This window comes from Thamnophis sirtalis, unplaced genomic scaffold (assembly GCF_051295495.1).
Source record: "Thamnophis sirtalis isolate CommonGarterSnake01/CBP01778 unplaced genomic scaffold, rThaSir2_p1.2 scaffold_13, whole genome shotgun sequence".
In the NCBI taxonomy this organism is placed as follows: domain Eukaryota; kingdom Metazoa; phylum Chordata; class Lepidosauria; order Squamata; family Natricidae; genus Thamnophis; species Thamnophis sirtalis.
Window position 1 is genome coordinate 9563648 of NW_028261393.1, and position 20968 is coordinate 9584615.

A 20968-nucleotide genomic window follows, 5' to 3' on the forward strand; every position below is an offset into this window, starting at 1 on the left:
TCCAAAACTCATTGTGAATCCCAACAGGGATCTCTTCAATAGGGATCCAGTTTGCACAGCTGAGAACTGTCACTTCAAATCTCTCCTCTAATCTCCAACACTTGGTATCCTTCTCTCTTTAACCTCTTCTCGCTTCTTCTCTTTCCTTCTCTTTGCCTCAGCCTCATCCTACCTGGCAGGGCTGTTGTAAGGATGATTTCTTTGCCTTGTAACCAACCCCGAAATTCTTGCAAGATTATTTAAAAGCAGTGAATGGATATACACATCAACAAATCCAATGCCTCTCGCTGGTAGATTGGTTCAACCTTTTTTTGGGGGGGGGCTATGCCCCACCTAAGCATCTCTAAAATCCTGATGCCCAACCCCCCCCCGCCCCGCCCCCCCGACATATAATTCTTACTTTACTCAAAAAGTAAACTCTACTCACGCAGAGGAAGACCAAAAGGCCATAAACTTGGTTTAAACAAGGTTCAAATTGCCCCCCTGTGGGAACCACTGGTTGAAAGCCTCCTAAATCGAGACAGCCTCCGAATAATGAATCCATAAACAAGGCAGCCCAATCTCAATCTCAATCGTGGTTTGTTTTCGAGAGCTGGGTCCTAGGTTCCCAGCCTTCTTCCCCAGCCCGGTACGTCTGAGCCTTCTAACACGTGTCGACAAAGCATCCTCTAGCTAGGGCGCTTACCTCTGGAAGTGATGGGAGGAGAAGTCACAACGGGTCTTCGCCCCGGGTCTTCGGGGAAAATCACCGTTTTTCCTTGCCTGGGGTCCTTTGGCGGCTCGAGGCGCCCTGAAATCTCATTTTAATCCCCCCTCCGGACGGACAGCGCCGGGATCGATGGAGGCGCCCGCTTGGAAGGATGCAGGAGTCGCGGTCCCTTCGCAGTCTTAGGGAGGGGCTAGGAAAGGAGGGGGCGGGGCTCGGAGGGAGACAGTCTGACTTGCCTAGATAGATAAGTTTAGGGGTAAAAAGGGGCTTTCCTCCGTTTTGCTTCATTGCACTTCGCCCAGGTGCTCCGCGCTGCCCTTCCTGCCTTCCAGCAACAGGTTTCTGTTTACCCAGAAGTAATCTTCTTCTGGGTGGACTCGGGGTAAGAGTTAAGGTTAAGGCTACGGCTTCTCAAGCACCAAGCGCCTACCTGGAAGGCAAGCGGGAATTCCCCGCGAGTTAGCAAACAAGGCGTAGGTATGCCTTGGATTGGCATGGGATGGAAAGAGAGCGTGTCGGGGAGCCGCGAGCAGGCTTTCGGGTTAAGGAGAGGGCAAAAACGCGGAACACGGTATGATTTAAGCCAGGAGTATCCAAACTTGGGAACTTTAAGACTTGTGGACTTCAACTCCCAGAATTCTGGCTGGAGAATGCTGGGAGTTGAAGTCCACAAGTCTTAAAAGTTCCCAAATTTGGACAGCTCTGATTTAAGCGCTTGAGACTTTCTCCCTATACAGCCTCGGGAACAAAAAAGGATCATTGTTGAATTTCCACCTGCTGTGCCATTGAGCAGAAGCCACTCACAGTCACGACCCAGAGTAATTCAACACCGCCGGTGGCTTTTAAAGGTTTGGTTTATTGGATTATATGCCGCCCTTCTCCCAAGGACTCATTAAAAAAAACAACCACATATTACAAAAGTTAAAAAAAAATAGAACAGCCCCCAAAATAAACCCAATTTACATTAACAATAATATTTTTAAAAGAAATTCGATTAAAATTAACAATAATCTGGCACCTTTGAATGTTTTTTTTTAATTTTTGTGATTGACATCTGTCAAAAAGGGGTAAGGTCTCCTGCTTAGGCGGGGGTGTTGGACTAGATGACCTACAATAGGGATCCCCAACTTTGGCAACTTTAAGACTTGTAGACTTCAACTCCCAGAATTCTCCAGCCCCATTCTTCTCCCCCCCCCCCAAAAAAACCCCTAACCCCTAAATGGATAGGTGTATGTCACTGAATCCATCAAGTTAAATAATGGCTGGCTCTCATTTTTGTTTATCCTAAAGAGCGAAACATTCCAATAATCAATTTGCTTGATTCTAGTGCCCTGGTTTTGTGTATTGCATTAATTCCTGTAATACTCCTTGCTAGAATGCTTGTTGGCCCAGTAATGGCTAGAGATTGCTGAGGTTCAACAAATTTGGGGGGGGGGGGGAGGCAGGGCTTCTGAAAAATATCACATCTCATATGAATGTTCTTACATTTAGGATAGAATAGAATAACAGAGTTGAAAGGGACCTTCGAGGTCTTCTAGCCCAACTCCCTGCTTAGTCAGGAAACCATACATCAATTTCTGGGCTTTTCTCTGATGCTCCTCAGAACCAATATATACATGATTGACTGCTTCCTGAAGTTGATCCTTGATACATTACGGGCAATCAAATCAAGATAATCATGCAAATTGGTTTCTTTATTACACACTCCTCTTGTGTATGTCAGAAGTATCATTAATTTGCTCACAAACATGCGGAGAAGGTAAGTCCTCAAGCAGCTAGGACAGAATGGCTCTGTTCACACAACTTAGCTTAAGTATCACATTAGCAGTAGCAATAGCATTTAGACTTATATACCGCTTCACTGTACTTTACAGCCCTCTCTAATCGGTGTACAGAGTCAGCCTATTGCACCCAACAAGCTGGCTCCTCATTTTATCCACCTCAGAAGGATGGAAGGATAAGTCAACCTTGAGCCGGTCAGGATCGAACTCCTAGCAGTGGGCAGAGTTAGACTGCAATAGCCCTTAGACTTATATACAGTTTCACAGTGCTTTTGCAGCCCTCTCTAAGTGGTTTACAGAATATTGCCCCCAACAATCTGGGTCCTCATTTTACCCACCTCGGAAGGACAGAAGGATGAGTCGACCTTGAGCCGGTCAAGATCGAACTCCTAGCATTGGGCAGAGTTAGACAGCAATAGCCCTTAGACTTATATACAGCTTCACGGTGCTTTTGCAGCCCTCTCTAAGTGGTTTACAGAGTCAGACAATTGCCCCCAACAATCTGGGTCCTCATTTTACCCACCTCGGAAGGACGGAAGGATGAGTCAACCTTGAGCCAGTCAGGATCGAACTCCTAGCAGTGGGCAGAATTAGACTGCAATAGCCCTTAGACTTATATACAGCTTCATGGTGCTTTTGCAGCCCTCTCTAAGTGGTTTACAGAGTCAGACTATTGTCCCCAACAATCTGGGTCCTCATTTTACCCACCTCGGAAGAATGGAAGGCTGAATCAACCTTGACCCTAGTGAGATTCGAACTGCCAAATTGCAGGCAGCGTAACCAAAGAGAGGCTGGGTTCAGGCTGCCAAAACAAAACAAACACACAAAAATACAAAAGTGACTGAAAATAAAAACCAGGGCAAAGCTAACGAAGCATGAAATGACATGGAAAGCACAACTGATAAGTTTTTGTTTATAACGGACTTGATTACGTTTGTTGCAACAAGTTCCAAGGAAGTTGAACGGATGGATGAATTGGTTGCATGGCGGGAATTCCTTTAATTGGAAGAGAGGCCAGAGGTTTTAAAAAAAGAAGCACAAATGTTGACAAAGAAGCTGCTGTTTGCATGGAAAGTCCAATTGGAGAAAGGATTTATGACTATTCAGGTAGTTGCATAAAGCAATGAATCTTCTGCAGGCTTCCCGGTGATTCTAATTTGGCTACAAAAGGCCATCTTCATCACTGAGTGAGGTTGCTAGGCTGTCACTTGGAAATGGAAATTCCTAATAACTTCTCTAAGATATTGAAGATGGCTGTAATTTGATATTTTACTGGAGAGTAAAACCATGCTCTGTGAAATAAGTAGCAGACACAGCCAGCTAGGTGGGCTTACAGTAGAGAATGAGACAGCTAACAGAGAAACAAGTTTCAGCAATCATTATTATTCTTTCATTTAAGAAAAGGATGTTGCTTTCAAAACATGCTTTCAAGTTCCTTTCAAAGGAAGAAGGTTTACTGTAATTACTGGATTACTGTAACGCGCTCTACATGGGGCTGCCCCTGAAGAGTGTCTGGAGACCACAGTTGGTCCAGAATGCAGCCACGCGAGCGATAATGGGTGTACCGAGGTACACCCACGTTACACCTATCCTCCACGAGCTGCACTGGCTTCCTATTGGTCTCCGGACCCACTTCAAGGTGCTAGTCGTTACTTTTAAAGCCCTACATGGTATTGGACCTGGCTACCTGAGAGACAGCCTCCTGCCATTTACCTCCCAACGACCAATAAGATCACACAGGTTGGGCCTCCTCCGGGTGCCGTCGATCGGACAATGCCGGTTGGCGGCTCACTGAGGGAGGGCCTTCTCTCTAGCTGCACCGGCCTTGTGAAACGAGCTACCTGCCGAGATCCGGACCCTCACCACTCTCCCGGCCTTCCGTAAAGCAACCAAGATCTGGCTGTTCCAGCAGGCCTGGGGCTGTTGATTATTCCAGCCCCATTTGATGAAATGGATGTTGTATTGATTTTAATTCTGTAATTTTAAATGTTTTAAATGTTTTTATTTGTTGTGAGCCACCCAGAGTCCCTAGGGAGTGGGCGGCATACAAATCCCATTAAAGTTTGAAAGTTTGAAGGGTGAATTCTTCTAGATAGATGGTGGGATGCATGAATATTTTGTCTTTTCGTTGCATATTCCTCTCTGCAGTGGTCTTCCTGGTGTAGGAAATTAGCACCCACCTTCTCCTAGGAAAATGAGATATTTTAGGAAATATTAAAAGGGCAGAATATTTCCCCTAAAAGAGAGACAGAAACTCCCCCCTACACCTTTGTCAATGGGCCATTGGGCCAGTCTATTCCACATAACAAAGATCTACCTCCTTCAGGCAGAGCCATAATAGGAATCCCAAAGCCCTTTCATTACATCATCACCCAGCACGAGTCAACCAAGCCTGGGACACAGACAACCTACAAAATTACCTCGGCATGGCCCCATGGGAGTCTGACAACCAATCAGGTCAGGTTGTAACTTTCAACGGTCACTAAATGAATTGTTGTAAGTTGAGAACTATCTGTACTGTCCTTTTTCCAATCAAGTCATTTTTGCCGCCTCTGCTTATTCTGTCCTCTTCACCAGCCATTCCTCTGTCTGGCTATTACTTGTCGATTTTTCAGAGTCTTTCTGTTTTTGCTCCTGCTATAATCTCACAGCAATTACCTTACACAAACACAACATTTTGTAACTCTTTTCTAATGGTCTGGCTATTAATCCAAGAAGGAAAAAATATTTGTTTTGGTTGAATGTTGATCTTTAAAATGTTTATCGCTGTGTGTATTTGAATCCAAAGATAGTCCCTTAGTGATAGCAGAGCAACATTAAACATGTAAACACAGAACCCACTCATTCTCCAGAAACTGTTCCAAAAGTAATCTTTCTCAGATTCTCTTTGGATTTCCCATGTTGTTCAGCTTAGCTTAGCAAAGGAAAGATTTAATTAGGAGAACAGGAAGATAGGAGGCATTTCAACTAATGTAGAGACTGCCAATATCTTTTTATTTTAACCGATACTTTTTTCCATTTCAGCAATCTATGTTTTCATGTATTTCATTTCTGTCGTTGCTTTCATAGTGATGTTTAACCAACTTTCTATATTTTTTTTAAAAAAAAATACTATTCTGTAGTTTTTCAAACAGCGATATCTGATAGATGCAAGAGCTGTTGAATAGCAACCTGAAGCTTAAATCAGAGTGGCTTTAGGAAGAAGAAGCTGGACCATCATTCCCCTGTGGGAACAACAGAGCAGAATAACAGATTTGGAAAGGACCTTGGAGGTGTTGTAGTCCAACCTCATACTCTAGACATACCCAGTTCCAGCAACCATACTAAAGAGAGCCGAGGTGGTGCAGTGGTTAGAGTGCAGTACTGCAGGCTACTTTAGCTGACTGCTAGTTCAGCAGTTCGGCAGTTCAAATCTCACCAGCTCAGAGTTGACTCAGCCTTCCATCCTTCCGAGGTGGATAAAATGAGGACCCGGATTGTTGGGGGCAATATGCTGACTCTGTAAACCGCTTAGAGAGGGCTGAAAGCCCTATGAAGCGGTATATAAGTCTAACTGCTATTGCTATTGGTATTCTTGAAATGTTTTAGCCTCCAGTACCCTGAGGAAGGGGCTCCCAAATCATTTCAAAGGAAAATCTTGCATGATCAATTTCTGTCGTCCCCCCCTCTCCATGCCCCAAAAGTACATTATGGTCTAAGGATTTACTCTTGTCATTTGTTCCTACTCCCAGATGAGGCTTTATTGTGGATGGATTTACTCAGATTTTATGGGTGGATAGAGGACATAGGCTAACCTTAATAAACCTGGGCTTCTTTGCATGCTTGCAAAGACTCATCTCCATTTCAAAGCCAAAGAGCCAGCGCTGTCCAAAGACATCTCCATGGTCATGTGGCCGGCATGACTAAATGCGAAAGACGCACAGAACACTGTTACCTTCCCATCAAAAGTGGCTCCTATTTTTCTACTTGCATTTTTACGTGCTTTCGAACTGCTAGGTTGGCAGAAGCTGGGACAAGTCACGGGAACTCACTCCGTTACGCGGTGCTAGGGATTCGAACCGCTGAACTGTCGACCTTTCTGATCGACAAGCTCAGCGTCTTAGCCACTGAGCCACCACTTCCCTCCTGACAGACTTAGCCTCTAGTTAATGTGATTGATTCGTAAGGGCAAAATGTTTTGAAGGTAAAGATGTTTTTGATGGGATGAGGGAAGAAAGATACCAAGGCTGAAGAGGTATCTTCTGGCTTCAGTCCTGCTTTTTCACCATTCAGCAGGTGCCCAGGAAAGGCATCCCAAACGATTCAAAATAATATATTTTGGAAGGTTACATATTTTTTTTTTAAAAAAACTCATCTCTTTGTGGTCATTGTGTTTAATGGTATCTTAGATACATGCCCGCTTTTGTATGGAAGGAGGAAGAGGCCAATGTAGGGAAAGAAGAATTTTTATACACATTCTGCATACTCAGGAAAATTGCTTGTTAAACTCTGGGCAAGTTATAAAATGATAGTGAAGGTGGATTTTCCTCCCTCCCTCTCTCTTCCTCGATTTAGTCCACAGAGAGAAAATTGGGAGTACACTGCAACATTGACAAAAGGAGATTTAGACTACGATACAAACATGAGCCATTACATTATAACCAGAGGTGGTATTCAGCAGGTTTTGACCAGTTCTGGAGAACTGGTAGCGGAAATTTTGAATAGTTCGAAGAGCTGATAAATACCACCTCTGACAGGCACCACCACCATCTATTCTCTACCTCCAGCGTCCCAGCTGATCAGGAGGGAATGGGGATTTTGCAATAACCTTCCCCTGGAGTGGGGAGGGAGTGGAGATTTTGCAGTGTCCTTCCCCTGCCACGCCCACCAAGCCACGCCCACAGAACTGGTAGTAAAAAAAATTTGAATCCCACCACTGATTATAACTATGGATATTCAAGCCACATTGTTTTAAGTACGTCCCTAGAAAACAGTGTTAAAGTTATAGCTAAAAACTATAAAGACTTAGCAATGTGAAGTTTCCCCTAACAACCTTGAAGCTAATATATTACCCAAATGTAATTTAAATGCAATAGACTATTTCTTTAATCACTATTTCTAACTGGAAGAAGCAGCCTATAAAATATGGACAAATAACCCACAATAAAAATATTATCTCTGTTTTCATTCACCAAGCTCCGGAAATATGTCGAGTCCATAAATGTCACTGACAACAGGTGGATATCATAGTCTACTTGTGTCAAATAAACCATTAATCAAATAATAAGTCAGGCAGGATAAAGAAACCTCTATAAATGTGTCTGGGCTTTAAAACAACAAGCCATCATCACAAACATATGATATCAAAGTTTTGTTTGTTAACGTATTGAAACCTCGCAATAAAATACGTTCTGTATTGAATCTGCAGGAAAAAGAGTGGGCTGTATATTGCCTTGTCTTGGTTATGAAAATCTATTATCACATTAATTGGCTGGGAGACATGTGTTTGTGCAATGTATCTGAAAGATAATGAGCCCACATTCATTTATAGTAAATGCCATATCCTTCGATTGGGTCAGAAAACAAATCTTTCATGTTTTCCTCTGGCTGAATTTCTGATCAGCTGGGCTTTAAAATATCCTAGTTACTTCATTGGAACTATCAGTTATGTTGCCATGAACATTGTGCCCAATAAAAACAGAGGTATTGAGACACCAATGATTAAAAAAATGCATCAATATTCCATTTCAGACAAACAGGAAGTTGTGGGTGGAAATTTCTCCAGTTCCAGCAACCGTTCTTGAAATGTTTTAGCCTCCAGTACCCTGAGGAAGGGACTCCCAAATCATTTCAAAGGAAAATCTTGCATGTTCAATTTCTGTCCCCCCCCTCCCCATGCCCCAATGGAAGGCATTTCTTATTTCTGCTTTATCTGACTGGTGGGAAACCATGTAAAAAGGGTGTGATTGTGCTCTCCCAAAGATTATTTTAGTTTTTAGTGGTTTTAACAGATTTAAAAGGAAAGGAAAGTTTTAATTAGGACAACAGGAGGATAGGAGGCATTTCAACTAATGTAGAGACTGCTAATACCTTTTTTGCTAATACTTTTTCAATTGCAGCAATCTATATTTTCAGAAAGAGTGGCTCTGTGGCTAAGATGCTGATCTTGTCAATCAGAAAGGAACTGCACTTCGGTGGTTCGAATCCCTAGCGGTGCAAAATGGAGTGAACTCCAGTTACTTGTCCCAGTTTCTGCCAACCTAGCAGTTCGAAAACATGTAAGAATGCAAGTAGAAAAATAGGGACCACTTTGGTGGGAAGATAACAGTGTTCCATGAGCCTTCGCCATTTAGTCATGCTGGCCACATGACCATAGAGATAGGAATAGGAATAGGAATAAGTTTATTTATAGGCCGCCCTTTTCCCTGAGGGGACTCAGGGCGGCTAACAACTTATAGGGAGGGGGTACAAACAGTAACATATAACATAACACATAATTAAAAAATAAACAACATTCATTCAGCATTCAGGTGGGGGCGAATCAAATCTTTACCCCCAGGCCTGGCGGGATAGCCAGCTCTTGAGGGCTGCGCGGAAGGTCTGAAGGGTGGTGAGGGTACGAATCTCCACGGGGAGATCGTTCCAGAGGGTCGGAGCTGCTACTGAAAAGGCTCTCCTCCACGTAGTGGCCAGCCGGCACTGGCTGGCAGATGGCACTCGGAGGAGGCCTAATCTATGAGATCTAATCGGTCTCGAGGAGGTAATTGGCAGGAGGCGGTCTCTCAAGTACCCAGATCCACTACCATGAAGGGCTTTATAGGTGGTAAGAAGCACCTTGAAGCGCACACGGAGATCAACAGGTAGCCAGCGCAGCTCGCGGAGGATAGGTGTTATGTGGGTGAACCGAGGTGCACCCACAATCACTCGCGCGGCCGCATTCTGGACTAGCTGAAGTCGCCGGATGCTCTTCAAGGGCAGCCCCATGTAGAGCACGTTGCAGTATTCCAGCCTAGAGGTCACGAGGGCGCGAGTGACTGTTGTGAGTGCCTCCCGATTCAGGTAGGGTCGCAACTGGCGCACCAGGCGAACCTGGGCAAATGCCCCCCTGGTCACAGCCGACAGGTGGTAATCAAAGGTCAGCTGTGGGTCCAGGAGGACTCCCAAGTTGCGAACCCTGTCTGAGGGGTGTAAAATTTGGCCCCCCAGCCTGAGCGGTGGAACACTAACCGAATTATTGGGAGGGAAACACAACAGCCACTCGGTCTTTTCCGGGTTGAATACAAGCTTGTTAGCCCGCATCCAGTCCCTAACGGCCTCAAGACCCTGGCTCATCACGTCCACCGCTTCATTGAGTTGGCACGGGGCGGACAGATACAGCTGCGTATCGTCCGCATATTGATGGTATCTTATCCCGTGCCTCCGAATGATCTCGCCCAGCGGTTTCATGTAGATGTTAAATAGTATGGGGGACAGGACCGACCCCTGCAGCACCCCATATGTTAGGGGCCTCGTGGTCGATCTCTGTCCCCCAACCAACACCGACTGCGACCTGTCCGAGAGGTAGGAGGAGAACCACCGCAAAACAGTGCCTCCCACCCCCACCTCCCGCAGTCGTCGCAGAAGGATACCATGGTCGATGATATCAAAAGCCGCCAAGAGGTCAAGAAGAACCAAGATGGAGGCGTGGCCTCCATCCCTGGCTCTCCAGAGATCATCGGTCAATGCGACCAAAGCGGTTTCTGTGCTGTAACCAGGTCTGAAGCCGGACTGGAAGGGGTCCAGGTAATCGGCTTCCTCCAAGGACCGCTGAAGCTGGTAGGCCACCACCTTCTCAACAACCTTCCCAATAAAGGGGAGGTTGGAGACTGGACGGTAGTTGTTAAGTATGGCTGGATCCAAAGATGGTTTCTTCAGGAGGGGTCTCACCACCGCCGTTTTAAGTGCGGCGGGGAAGTGCCCCTCGCGAAGCGAGGCGGTAATAACTGCTTGGATCCAGCCCCGTGTCACCTCCCTGCTGTTAGCAACCAGCCAGGAGGAACACGGGTCCAGTACACAGGTGGAGGCACTCACAGCTCTCATGGCCTTGTCCACGTCCCCGGGGGTAACATCCTGAAACTCAACCCAGCGATGGTCTACCAGGTCGGCCACTCGTGCCTTTGCTGGATCTGCAAAGGTGGAGTCCAAATCCGACCGAAACCGAGCAACTTTGTCCGCCAAGAACTGGGCATAGTCTTCAGCCCTACCCTGCAAGGGGTCCCCCATATCCCTCTTATTTAAGAGGGAACGGGTTATCCTAAACAGGGCGGCTGGACGGGACTCGGTGGACGCAACCAAGGAGGCAATATATGCTCTTTTTGTTGCCCTAAGTGCCCTGATGTATTCCTTGGTGCAAGTTGTTAAAAGTGCTCGGTTCGATTCGGATTTATCGGACCTCCACAGGTGCTCTAGGCATCTCCTTTGGCGTTTCCTCTCCCGGAGCTCCTCGGTAAACCAAGGAGGCCTCCGGGATCCACCACCTCGGAGTGGCCGTAGTGGCGCAATCCCGTCCAGGGACTCCGATGCTGCCGAGTGTCAGGCAGCAACCAGAGTCTCTACCGGATTGTGGGCGAGAGTATCAGGAATAACCCCAAGCTCCGTCTGGAACCTCAAGGGGTCCATAAGTCGCCTGGGGCGGAACCACTTGGTCGGTTCCTCCTCCCTACAGTGGGGGTTTGGTCTCCAGAAGTCAAGCCTCAGTAGGCAGTGGTCTGACCACGACAGGGGTATGATCTCATTACCCCTCAGACCAAGATCACAAGTCCACTGCTCCGAGAGGAATACGAGGTCGAGCGTGTGACCCGCTGAGTGGGTTGGGCCCCGAATTACCTGGGTCAAGCCCATGGCTGTCATGGAAGCCATGAACTCCCGCGCCCCATCAGAGTGTTCACCGAGCGTAGGCAAATTGAAGTCCCCCAGGACCATAAGCCTGGGGAACTCAACTGCCAGCTCGGCTACCGACTCGAGGAGCGAGGGGAGGGCTGCTGCAACGCAGTTGGGAGGCAGGTACGTTAACAGCAGGCCCACTTGACCCTTGAGGTCCAACTTCACCAGCAGGGACTCACACCCGACAAGCTCCAGAGCAGGGATCCTACGAGGAACTAAAGACTCCCGAATAACAATAGCCACACCCCCACCCCTTCTCTGAGCTCTCGGCTGATGAAGCACCTGAAATCCTTCTGGGCACATCTCTACGAGGGGGACTCCTCCCTCCGGGCCCAGCCAGGTTTCAGTAATACACGCCAGGTCTGCCCCCTCGTCTAAAATTAAGTCCTGGACAAGGGGAGCTTTGTGGACTACAGACCTGGCGTTTAGCGACAACAGCCGGAGACCAGGGTCCTTATTACTCGCGCCATCTGGTCTCAGAGTGGAACTCATAGGGCCGGAAGGAGGGATCTCTATAACGTAGCGAGCCCTCCTTCCCCGGTAATGGCCAGCCCTAAAGTCCCCGCCATATCTGCCCCTCCCCGTTACGACCGTAATGCTCCGACCCACTCCCGTGTCCGTGGTCCCCCCAACCACACCTATAGCTCCCGCATTCCATGCCAGGCCCTCCGAATCAGACACACACATTCGTTCACTCAATCAATCCCCACGTGATAGTTAAAAACACAGAATACAGCAAAATAGGGCAATAAAAGTGGGCACATTCACACAATCATACGCATCTTCCAGACATATCCCAAACAAAGGAAGAAAGAAGACAAGAGAAGAAAAAGAATAGAAAAAAAGTTGCGCTAAGAATTAAAAGTTAAGGTGCGAAGCCTGCCAAGGCTAAATAGTTCTTAGAGTTCAAGATGGCTGAAGTCCAGCTATAACCCGGGCGGGGTTTTCGGGGGGATAAGTTGGGTCCTCCTCTTAAAGGCCAGAAAAGTCCAAGATAGTTGGGAGCAAACAGGTGGCTTTTTCTATAAGTTGTGTTCCGGATAGAGCCCCCAAGACAATGATGGAAAATAATAGTAATCAAAGTAGATGTCAAAAGCAGCTGTACCAACAGGCCGAAAGGTCCAAAGTCCACAGTTGGAGGCGGCCAGGTGATGGAGTACCTCAATAGGGGAATACCAGGTGTCCAGCAAGAGAGCACCAGGGGAGAGTCAGATGGTAAAGATGACAAAATAAAGGGAGTAATCTCCATAGTCGTTAGAATGATATAAGGGAGGGGTAGGTACCTGGGGGGGCGTAATAGCGGCGCCAGGGCCTGCTAGACAGTCCCCTCTGTTGGTATCCAGGGCAGCTACCCTCTCTCTGACACGACAGTTCCCACTTTAACTCCCAGTTCAATTCAGACCATAAAAGGTAAGCTTGTAAGAAGTCCAGGGGCTCCTTCAGGCTCCTCTCAGTTGTAAATAACAAACCCGAAAACTTGGAGAAGGCCAGGAAAAGGCTGGGATGTATCCAGATCGTCGCGAGCTGATAAGGCGATGGGGGGGGGGCTCTGGGAGGAACGCCGCGGCAGCGGCAGCGGGCAAAACGAACGCAGCCAGCCGCCAAGCCTCCTCAGTGCCACCCAATTTCAGCCACCCCCTCTCCGGCACCACTGTCCACCAAAAATCTGAATTCGGGGCTTCTCCCGGTCGAGAGCTTTGCAGCAAAGTCAAAAGACGCTGGGCGCATTGAGAACCGCCAGGGAGGAGCGCCATCAGCATGCCGCCATTTCCTCTATCATTGGAGAGTCGGAGGACTACCAGGGGCGATTGTACAGCCCGGGGGCCGTTCGGAGAGCCGCAACCCTCCGACAGCCACCCATTCATGACCCCCGAATCACCCTCTACCTTTAAAATTCCCTCTCGCATCTGTTCTGACTAGGCTCGGTGATGTTTCCTATGTTTTTCCGTCCACCTAGTCGGAGCGGGGAAGGGATAGCAGCCATTCGTGGTTCGCACATGCGCATGACTTTGTCTTCAGACAGCGCTGGCTCTTCGACTTTGAAACAGAGATGAGCACCGCCCACTAGAGTTGGGAACGCCTAGCTCATATGGGCAAGGGGAACCTTTATCTTTATGTTTATCTCTATTTATTTAGCTGTATTTCCTCATCAGTATCTTATTACTTATTTGCAGAAGGAACAGGGGGAAAAAATACAGACGGGGAAAAGATCTGTACTGCCATATAAAAACAAGGAATTAATCATGAGCAAAAAAAAAAAGCGCAGCTATTAAGCCCGTCAAAACATCCTAAATAAACTAAAAGACCCAGCAGCCCCAGAGGGATAAAACAAGGGACATCTACAGCATACAGTGTAATGACTACAACAGCCACTATGCACCACACATGGGCAGAAGACTGCCAAAACATATCCATGAACACCAACTAGCAGTCAGGATGCAGGATGAAAACTCTTTAATTTCACAATATATGGGACAGATTTAACCTTAGTTTCAACTATAGGAAACTGTGGCCATCCCAAACCGAGCTAAAGCCAAACAAAATGCTACATTTCTAGAAGCTTGGCACTCTGAAAATTAGCCATCAAGAGACATACAGACATAAAAGAGGATTTATGGAAAAGAGACTGCAAGGTGATCCAACCGGTCAGTCCTAGAGGAGATCAAACTTTTTTAAAAAAATTTTTTTTAATTTCCATTCCATTCTATACAATCACATGTTTACTGTGCATAACCGGGGCATATAACATTGAATAATAAACACAGCCCTCACTTATATAGAAAGTGCCCTCTACAATACAAACCCAATATACCTCCTTGGCCCACCATACACCCTCTTTCAACCCCCTCCAACTTTCATTCTTCCTTCTCACATACCCCTCTACACCTACTTCCCCTCCCCCTCTATCTAACCCTAACCCTATCACTCCCTCTCTTTCCCTCCCTTCCTTCTCCTCCTCCTCTCTCTCACCCTCTCTACCCTCCTTCTTCTTTCACTCAGCTCCTCCTATTACCTTCCAATATATTCGGTTTGTTCTGTTTTAACACTAACATTAAAAAGCCACAGTATACAAGTGGAATAATGTACTTTAGAATTTAACACATATTGTATTTCCCCCCTCCCCCCTCCCCCCAGAACCCCACCTCCCTTCCCTCCCCCCGACTTCCCAGAGCCCGTACACGGTATAGCATTTTAACAATCACAGTCTAAAATATCTCAACATTGAGCTCAGCTTCTTACTGTTACCCAAATTTTAAACAGTTTAAGTTATTACTAATGTTAAACATAAACTATCTGGAGTTTCTTAGTCCCATAATGAGCAGTTTACATTGTTCGTATACATTAAACTCAGCTTCTCACCATTACACAAATTTAAACAGTTTGCTTTGTTCTGTCTATTTCCAAACCCATTAATTTTATTCCCTTTGTGCCTCCTTCCTAGAGGAGATCAAACTTGACTGCTCTTTAGAAGGTCAGATCCTAAAGAGGAAACTCAAATACTTTGGTCACCTAATGAGAAGGAAGGACTCCCTGGAGAAGAACCTCATGCTGGGAACGATGGAGGGCAAAAGAAGAAGGGGATGACAAGAGAATGAGGTGGTTGGATGGAGTCACCGAAGCAGTCGGCGTGAGCTTAAATGGACTCCAGAGGATGGTAGAGGACAGGAAGGCCTGGAGGAACATTGTCCATGGGATCGTGATGGGTAAGACACGACGTTGCGACTAACAACAACAATGCAAAAGAGGCAATCCATAAGCCAAAATAGGAAGAAAAAGACCAAAATACCTCCTTACCAGCAATCAGCCCCCAGATGAGCATAGATTAACTCCGATTAACAACAGAGCAACAATAAATAAGTAAACAATATCCCAATTAAGTTACTTTCAAACAGGAAAACAATAATCAGCCTATCCAAAGAGCTTTCAAGATCACCCCCACCAAAACCGTGCACGTCAATACAGAATAATATAAACAGAGCGCAAACCCCACTCCCTCCTAGCCCTGATGATGTTATCTAGTTTGGTTAATGAAATGATTTCAAGAAAACAAGCTCAGAAAGCACAAGAGCACCTCAAAAATTATTTCACACCGAGCTACACTCTTGCTGTGATAGAGGTTCTTCTCCACCATCACTGCTACCATCCAAATGGGCGAAATGATAGCTTGTATGGCTAGAAATTTATTTTTTTATTGTGCTTTTTTTCCTCACCCTTTTCCTACTCTGTATAGTTTTCCACACTCTGCCTTTATCCTTGGAACAACTGTGTGAGTATGCTTAGGTTGAGAGAGAGACTAGTCTAAAAAGCAACTAGCACCTTTGATGCCATTGTTCCTAAACATAAAAGCCATGCTTTTTTAACAGATTAGCAGAGTTGGAAGGGACCTTATAGGTCATCTAGTCCAACCTCCCACCCAAGCAGGAGACTGTACACCATTTCCGACAGTCCAATCTCTTCTTGAAAGTCTCAAGTGATGAAGCTCCCACAACTTCCGAAGTCAAGCTGTTCTATTGGTTGATTGTTCTCACTGTCAGAAAGTTTTTTCTTATTTCTAGATTGAATCTCTCCTTGGTCAGTTTCCATCCATTATTCCTTATCTGGCCTTCAGGTGCTTTGGAAAATAACTTGACCCCTTCCTCTCTGTGGCAATCCCTCAAATATTGGAATACTGGTATCACGTCTCCCCTGGTCCTTCTCTTCACTAGACTAGCCATGCCCAGTTCCTGCAAGCGTTCATTGTATGTTTTAGCCTCCAGTCCCCTAATCCTCTTGGTTGCTCTTCTCTGCACTCTTTCTAGAGTCTCAACATCTTTTCTTTTAGTGTGTCGACTAAAAGTGGATGCAGTATTCTAGGTGTGGACTTTATAGATGGTATTAGTACCTCGCTTGATCTTGATTGTATCCCTCTGTTAATGCAACTTTTGTGTTACTTTTGTCTAGATGAGTACTTCTCAACTTGGCAACTTTAAGATGCGTGGACTTCAATTCCCAGAATTCCCCAGGCAGGTGGAATTGGTGAGAAGAGCCTTTCAGATCATCCTTTGTATGCATTGCAGAAGATTTTTTTTTTAAAGTTGATCAGTTGGTGGAATTGGTCAGCATGAAGTACATCTTAGTTCCTGGAAATATGTCTAGATCAAGGGTGTTGAAAAAGTTGTGGCCTTCTTGTTGCTAGAGGCAACACATTCACTAGCTTTCTTTACTTTAGAAAGAGCCAGAGGTGGGTTCCTACCAGTTCGCACTAGTTTGGTAGAACCGGTTCGTCAAATCTACTGAACCGGTTAGAAGAGGTTCCACCAGTGGACCCGGAAAGCAGGCCACACCTACAGAAGAGGTTCCAAAAAATTTTGAAACCCACCACTGATGCAGACAGACAGACAGACAGACAGACAGACAGACAGACAGACAGACAGACAGAGAGAAAGAGAAAGACAAAGAAAGGAAGAAAGAAAAAAAGAAAAAAGAAAGAAAAAGTGAGAGAGAGATGAAAGAAAAAAAGGAAAAGGGGACAGAGAGACAAAAGGAAGGAGAGAGAGAGAGAGAGAAAGAGAGAGAAAGAGAGAGAGAGAGAGAACACATGGCCAGCAAGCCACTCCCACCAGGTCACATGGCCAGCAAGCCACTCCCACAAAGGAGGCCACACCCACAGAGTAGGTTCGAAAAAATTTTGAAACCCACCATTGGAAAGAGCATACACGATTAGAATGGTCAGTGTTGCATATCATATGGTTTAGAGTTATGGGGAGAACACCTTTATCCTGTGGTCTAGTTAACTCAGCTGGCCTGGCTATGCAGTATAATGTGTACAAACAAGTTGTGGTTTCCTTGTTGAGCCAGCTTGGAGTTTATGTCCATGCAAATGTGTGATTCTTGAGAATAGGGAACAATTGTCCTATTTTGACAACGTGTTTGCATTCCTAGCATGAGCAGAAGAGAGAACTATTAAGATAACATCTGTTGTCCTCTTCCTGACCTCTGCATTCAAACCTTTGGTTTCCACTGGTTGAAAATCTAGGCAATTATTTGAAGAGGAAAAAGGCATGGAAGAGAATATATAACAAGCACAAGTGAGGAGAAAAGTGGCAATATACTATCAAACTGTTACCACCAATGCAAATATTTAGAAAGATGCCAGGCAGTAAATATCATTGCAAGGAATCTGCCTAGAGAAATATCATCAGGCTGGGAAACAGCTTTGTAATTTGGAGCCTGACCCAGTTGTGTTCCATAGATTTGTGGGTCAAGGAGTCATTGTGAGGGGTTCCTGGTGCTCTCTGACCTTGCTTGTTTTCTTGCAGAGATCTCATTACCCTAACTAAGTAACACCATTAGGGCCATTATTTGTTGTTGTTAGTCGTGAAGTCATGTCTGACCCATCACAACCCCATGGACAACCTTCCCCCAGGCCTTCCTGACCTCTACCATCCCCCTGAGTCCATTTAAGCTCACGCCGACTGCTTTGGTGACTCCATCCAGCCACCTCATTCTCTGTGGTCCCCTTCTTCTTTTGCCCTCCATCGTTTCCAGAATGAGGCTCTTCTCCAGGGAGTCCTTCCTTCTCATTAGATGGCCAAAATATTTGAGTTTCATCTTCAGGATCTGGCCTTCTCAAGAGCAGTCAGGTTTGATCTCCTCTAGGACTGACCAGTTTGATCACCTTGCAGTCCAAGAGACTTGCAGGAGTCTTCTCCAGAACCATAGCTCAAAGGCCTTAGGTGGCCAAAATATTTGAGTTTCATCTTCAGGATCTGGCCTTCTCAAGAGCAGTCAGGGTTGATCTCCTCTAGGACGGACCAGTTTGATCGTCTTGCAGTCCAAGAGACTTGCAGGAGTCTTCTCCAGAACCATAGCTCAAAGGCCTTAGGTGGCCAAAATATTTGAGTTTCATCTTCAGGATCTGGCCTTCTCAAGAGCAGTCAGGTTTGATCTCCTCTAGGACTGACCAGTTTGATCGCCTTGCAGTCCAAGAGACTTGCAGGAGTCTTCTCCAGAACCATAGCTCAAAGGCCTTAGGTGGCCAAAATATTTGAGTTTCATCTCAAGAGCAGTCAGGGTTGATCTCCTCTAGGACGGACCAGTTTGATCGTCTTGCAGTCCAAGAGACTTGCAGGAGTCTTCTCCAGAACCATAGCTCAAAGGCCTCAACTTAATTGTTATATCAATTTCAATACATCGTTATTGTGCTCGGGTCTCCCACTGGTGGGCCTCCGGTTAAGATATTTTAAAAAGCAAGTAGATCTCATAAATTTGAAGTCTGCCTTGCCTGTGATATTTTGTGTTTTTATGGTTAAAACTTGTAAACCTCCCTGAAGCCCATATTTGGTGAAAGACCAAAGCAGAGAGGGAACAAGATACGAAGGAATGAAAAATTGTGACAAACTCTAATATGGAGTCTTCGAACTGCAGGAATTTTAATATCCAGACTCCAGGCGAGAAATAAGAGGAGATGATTTAAATGAAAGCCCAGGAAGAAATTTGGGTGAGAATTGTAGATTCCTACTAGACAACCTTTGAACTTTTTGGTCATTTCAGAGGTATTTCCTTGTCCAGAGAAATAGAATGACCACAGGCAAGCACATTTACAATCAGATATTTTAAGTCTTTGTTATAAATTTCTGGTATGATCCCCAATAAAAAGACCTCTGGTTTAAAGTTTATTTGTTTGTGTGTCATTTTCTCCAACCACATGTGGATTTTAGTCCAGTATCTTTTAGCTTCAATGCAAGTCCACCACATGTGGTAATATGAGCCCGGTATCCGATGACATTTCCAACACTTTTCTGATTTATTCTTGGACATTCTTGCAATTCTGGTTGGGGGTAGATGCCACCTGTAAAACATCTTATACAAATTTTCTCTATATGCAGTAGACATTGTCATTTTATAATTTTGAGACCACAGTTTCTGCCATTTCTCTAAATCAATCCCATACCTAAAATTTTCCCCCAAGCTAGCATAGTTTCTTTGACTTGTTCCTCTTGTAATTTAACCTCCAATAAATATCCATATAGATTTTTAATTACTTTTTCATCAGTACCTGTTAAAATTTTGTCTAACTCAGTCATTTTATTGTAAAAACCTTTGGATTTTCTATCTTCATTATATCTAGATTGTATCTGTACCAGTGGTGGGTTTCAAAAATTGTTGGAACCTACTCTGTGGGTGTGGCCTCCTTTGTGGGAGTGGCTTGCCACCCATGTGATCAGATGGGAGTGGCTTGCCGCCCATTTGACCGGATATGAAATTATGAATTAGTACTTAGGTCGGTCCAAGTAGCTATTCAGAAACTCTGGCATTGAAGCATGCAAGTCTTAAAGCTGTCAAGTTACAAGATCCTTGCCAGTGGTGGGTTTCAAATTTTTTTGGAACCTCTTCTGTAGGTGTGGCCTGCTTTCCGGGTCCCCTGGTGGAACCTCTTCTAACCGGTTTGGTAGATTTGACGAACCGGTTCTACCGAATAGGTGCAAACTGGTAGGAACCCACCTCTGATCTGTACATATGAGTACCAGTTCATTTCTATCCCTTCTTGTTTCAACTCTTGGATAGATTTGAGTTCACCCTCTGCATTCAATATTTCAACATATCTAACTGTTTGTTTCTTTTTATATATTATTGGATATGAAAATGCTTCAGTTGTTGATATCCAGACTGGAATTTTTAAATAGTGTAATCTTTTAACCTTTTCCCAGTTTAATAACAAAGCCTCCCTTATATAATGTCTTCTAAAATAGCCATGTGCTTTAGTTCCCTTAGACCATAAGAAAGCATGCCATCCCAACAGTAAATCATGACCTTCTACATTCAATAGTCTAGAATTTTTTAATGATATCCACTCCGAAGTTCACCTATATTAAAGTTGCCACAGTTTGGAAACAAACAGTGTGTGTGTAGGAGGTAGGGTTACCCTCCTAGTGAGAATATTATTTATTTGTATCTCCAAGTAATAAATCATGGGAAAGAAACTCTGTGTATAATCACACAGTGTAGGAGAGATAAAGACCCAGAAGCCTGAATGTAAACAGACACATGACAGAGCATCCTTCCTTAGTTTTAACTTTCCATTCCAGCTTGTAAAGCTTCATGAGTACATCATGGCCCCTAGTTTTTAAAAGATTTTTGTCAGAAATCTTCTCATCCTTCATTTTCACCTGCTGCTCCAGAGGCACAGATCAACTACTCTGGAGATTCCCATCGGCTGTAATTGATCAAGTGAGTGGATTTTCTTTTCCTGGTTCTTTATTGGGGTGAGGATATTTTGCATTGTTGCTCCAAGATTTTTTTTATCTTCTGAACAGCAAAAATGAGAGACTTACTCTTAGGCGAAATGTCAGAATAAGCATTGTAAGCTGTTTCTTTATGCCTCATCTTATGTACATATTTCTTTTGGTTTTTTGTAAAGCTCAGGGGAAATTGTGTCTCTTTGTGTTTAGACAGATATAGAGGGACAGACATAATATCCATCCTCTTAAATGCTTGCTTATTGTCTGATAGTCTTTCTGTTAGGTCAGTGAGGGACATTTTAACTCGTGTCATTATGTGAAAAGTTTAACACTCCCCCTTCCTACATTTCACGGGT

General features: G+C 45.0%; 1 protein-coding gene across 2 annotated transcripts in view; it reads right to left on the reverse strand.

Moving 5' to 3' along the window:
• The window catches only part of LOC106546464 (free fatty acid receptor 3-like), a 43313-nt gene that overhangs the window by 18902 nt on the left and 3443 nt on the right, over positions 1-20968 (reverse strand). The window contains exon 1 of one of the 2 annotated variants that reach the window (XM_087727563.1): positions 686-1012. The exons of the other annotated variant lie outside the window; for it this stretch is intronic. The gene's annotated coding sequence lies outside the window, so the exon portion shown is untranslated. Of the gene's footprint in view, positions 1-685; positions 1013-20968 lie in introns of those variants that run through there. 2 annotated transcript variants of the gene reach the window in all.